Here is a 4,332-nt window from a genome sequence, read left to right as displayed (position 1 = left end):
GCTGTCAGCGCTGTCCCGGGGCTGTCCGCGCTGTCCCGGGGCTGTCAGCGCTGCCGCGGGGCTGTCCGCGCTGTCCCGGGGCTGTCCGCTCTGTCCCGGGGCTGTCAGCGCTGTCCCGGGGCTGTCCGCGCTGTCCCGGGGCTGTCCGCTCTGTCCCGGGGCTGTCCGCGCTGTCCCGGGGCTGTCAGCACTGCCGCGGGGCTGTCCGCGCTGTCCCGGGGCTGTCAGCGCTGCCGCGGGGCTGTCCGCGCTGTCCCGGGGCCGTCCGCTCTGTCCCGGGGCTGTCCGCTCTGTCCCGGGGCTGTCCGCGCTGTCCTGGGGCTGTCCGCGCTGTCCCGGGGCTGTCCGCTCTGTCCCGGGGCCGTCCGCTCTGTCCCGGGGCTGTCCGCGCTGTCCCGGGGCTGTCAGCGCTGCCGCGGGGCTGTCCGCGCTGTCCCGGGGCTGTCCGCGCTGTCCCGGGGCTGTCCGCTCTGTCCCGGGGCTGTCCGCGCTGTCCCGGGGCTGTCAGCGCTGTCCCGGGGCTGTCCGCTCTGTCCCGGGGCTGTCAGCGCTGTCCCGGGGCTGTCAGCGCTGTCCCGGGGCTGTCCGCGCTGTCCCGGGGCTGTCCGCGCTGTCCCGGGGCTGTCAGCGCTGTCCCGGGGCTGTCCGCTCTGTCCCGGGGCTGTCAGCGCTGTCCCGGGGCTGTCCGCTCTGTCCCGGGGCTGTCCGCGCTGTCCCGGGGCTGTCAGCGCTGTCCCGGGGCTGTCAGCGCTGCCCTGGATTCTCCCAGCCCTGTCCCGAGCGCACCCAACGCCGCACGGGGCTCTGAGCGCACCCAGCGCTGTCGCTGCGGTTCATTTACCCAGAAGAGCACGGTCAGCTCAAAATCGCTCGGTAGCCGTCGTCTCCAGGGTGCATCACTTGGCAGGGCTTTTAATGCAGTCAAAAGTGACTCCAAGCTACGCAGAGCCCATTCCAGTTCTCAGGGGAGAAGAATTGTTTCTCTGTGTATTCTCGGTTAAATTCTATCATTTCAAGCAGGTATTTTAGTCACAGACCAGTTGCAGCAGACTGTGGTGATGTGTTCAGTGTTTGTGACTCCGTCAGCCATTGCTCCAGACCTGGGAGACCTCAGCATGCAGCCTATGGACTTTGGAAGGGCCTTTCCCTCCCCCTGTTCCTCAGCAGCTCAGCAGCAGGTTCTGCCGCTGAGTGCAGCCCATGCCTGCTGCAGTTTCCCTGCGCTGTTGCAAACCACACAAGGTCAGGTTCTTACCTGCTGAGAGACCTGCACAGCTGGTACTGCCCCGCGTTTCCACACCGGCCCCATCTGGAGCTCAAACCTGGACCTGCTCAGATTGCACAAGTAAAGACCAAGGAAGGCAGCAGAACGCCAGGAAAAGCCACCCCGGGTGTGAGCCCCAGGAGCCCAACAAGGGTTTGGGTCTTCCCGAGCTCATCTGTAGCAGCATGTGCTGTTATAGTAGAAATATTACGAATTACATATTATTGGCATAATATAAACTGTCCTTGTGTCGTGCTGAAGTTCCTGGGCCAGTGCAGGAATTACTGGGTAGAACCAGGAGGAACCTGGGGAGTGTCTGAGACCCCGTGAATCCGGTGTCAGCGCTGCCCCAGGGTGGATGTCAGGTTCTGCTGTGGGAGGAATGGGCGAGTTTTCAGCCATATCAGCAGACCTGCGTGAGACCTGTTCATCACACAAGTCCTGCTTAACCACTCTCCATGATTAAATATTTACAATAAGAATTTATTCATCATTAAAACCCTAAATAAAAGGATTACAGAGAAAGTCAGAATGGTTCAGTAAGAAACAGCACTAATTCTTTTCAGCCTTGTGGGTTTTTCTGTATTTGGTGCTTGAATTTCAAAATGAAAATATTGAGATAAACTCCTGCTTTCATGTGAGCACAGTTGGGGGGATTTCTTATTTGGCGTGAAGCCTAAAAATGGAGAATTAACACTCATTTAATCATTTATGTTCAGTCATAATTTAGGCCCTGAGCAACAAAGTATTTAGGCAGGAGAGAAAACTTTAGGCAGTCACATATTCCAGTGACTCCAGAAAGATCATTCAGATGCCTGAACTGAAAAGTTGCTTATTCAGAGTGAGGGAAGAGCAGAATTCCCATGTTCTGGAAGCTGAGTTGCGGAGCCCAGCTGCAGCAGATGGATGATGAGAGTTTTCAACCCAGGATGCAAACACAGAGCTCAGTCCCTGCACAGCCACCAGCGCTGGGGGTGATGCCCTGGCTCTCAGGGGTTGTGTGACCTCAGAAAAGTCAGGAAATTAATGAGAGTAATTTCTGAGCTGGGGGAAAAGTCACAGAGATGAACACTGCCAGAAAGCTAAACTCACTGCCGGTCACGGGATGCAGGAATCCTGAGGATGGTTTGAGCACAGAGAAGCTGTTTGCTGCACAGCCAGAAAGGAAACAAGCAGAAGAGCAGGAAGGAGATTGTCAGATCTCCAGCACTATTGCAGTTATTCTTCCAGGTCTGCACAGATGAAGCATTTTTTTTTAACATCCATCACATCCCTAGTATAGGATATGATAGCAGGGTATTAGGTGAGCCTTGTGCCATTGTAAGACAGTGTCATCCTCAAATGGAAATTTTTCATCTCCTGTCAAATCTTGTCTGTTTTGTTGGGGGGAGAAGGGTTAGGGTTAGGATATAAGGAAAGATGATGAGCTTCATAAACACTGTTGCTTTTTCCTGCACTGTCTATATATGAATATCATCATCATTTTATCTAACTAAATCTAAGCCCATTCAAAGTTTATATAATGCCCTCAATAACTCTCAAAACAAAGAAAGCCATTTACACGAGCCCAGCTTCATGGTTAAGGTATTATCCAAAGTCACCACTCAGAATGTTCCGGAGTGATTTCCTTCAGGCTCAGCTACAGCCACAACATAGTAGAGATCAGTATCTGTGCCATCTGAGTATCATCCCATGCGATCTAAAGGACTGACCAAACAGGAAATAATACACAGATAAAAGACAAAATGCCCTGGGCATTCCCTCAAAACAGGTAAAAAGGCTCGCCTTGGAAACTATATATGCTTATAAGGAGACCAAAGGTCGGAATTCTTGTAAGATACATCTAATATTTAGAGAAGATATAAAAAACATCAGCCAAAGGATTCAACTGAAAGTTTTAAAACCACAGATGGAAACTGAGGAGACACCTGTCCCCCTAGCGCAGGGCTGGATGTGGCAGCTCCAGCAGTGCCTCCTGCTCAGGAGCCTTCTCTTCCTGGGAAGAGATTCCTGCCCATGGGTCACTGTCAGGAGTAGCCCAGGTGAGGAGGACCAGCACCACCCTGAGCAGAGTCCCTGAGGCTGGGCAGCCTGATGGGAAGGACAGCTCTGACTCCAGACCAAGGCGCTCTGCCTCTTGGTGCCCTGAGCCCCCGAGGTCTGTGCCTGGCAGGGTGGTGGAGGTAGCCCAGTGCCTGCTCTTCCCAAGTGTGGAGCATGGAGTAGAAATTGGACCTCTTGGTCCTTCTAACACACATGCAAAGTTTTAAGCACTGTCCCTAAAGTGTTCACAAAGTCATCCCAGATAATGTAAGTGCTCTGGTTTATCCCTGTCCCCAGTAACAGTGTCCAATGATTCAGTGAAAACCCTTCCATAAAGCCTTCCAGAGCTAGATGAATATATACAGTTGATGGATTCTAGATGTGTACACAAGCTGCTCCATCAGCCAGGTCCAAAAAACTTGCAATAAGTAAATTTAATCAGGAAACATCACTCAGATATGAATGTTTAATGACGCTGATTTCTACTGTGAGCTGCCAAAGCTAGGAGCCATCTTAGCAGTCAAGAGCCCACAGAGCTCAAGGTTTCAAAACAAACAACTCTCCTTGGAGATTAGTGTTGCAAGAGATGTGAGCAGGCAGAAGAAGGAAAGTTTTGCCTCCTGCTAAAGCATTAACCCAGCACAGGACTAAACTATTGTATGGCACCTGAAAACCTTTCTTTCAAAAGCCGTGTTCAGCCAAGCACCCTCAGTCAGTCAGAGCACTGCCTCTCGTATGCCCCATAACCTCCTCTAATGACTCGTTTTTGTTGTCTGGTTTGGGATTTTTTGTCTTACCCACTAAACCCCAGAGTCTTTGGCCCTTGCAGGGTGCAGGGCCCGGGCTGGGAGGTGCACTTTGTACAGCAGGTTTGATGGCAGCATAGCAATTCCTTCTTCAATCCGAGTCCGTCTGGAAGAGCACTGTAATCCCAGATTTGTAGGATTACAGAGAGAGCTGGTTGGAGACCACTGCACTCTGCACGGGCATACACGGATCTGGTCTGCAACACCGCAGCCCACACC

This window comes from Anomalospiza imberbis, chromosome 20 (genome assembly GCF_031753505.1).
Source record: "Anomalospiza imberbis isolate Cuckoo-Finch-1a 21T00152 chromosome 20, ASM3175350v1, whole genome shotgun sequence".
Classification (NCBI taxonomy): domain Eukaryota; kingdom Metazoa; phylum Chordata; class Aves; order Passeriformes; family Viduidae; genus Anomalospiza; species Anomalospiza imberbis.
This window is presented reverse-complemented; position numbering follows the sequence as displayed.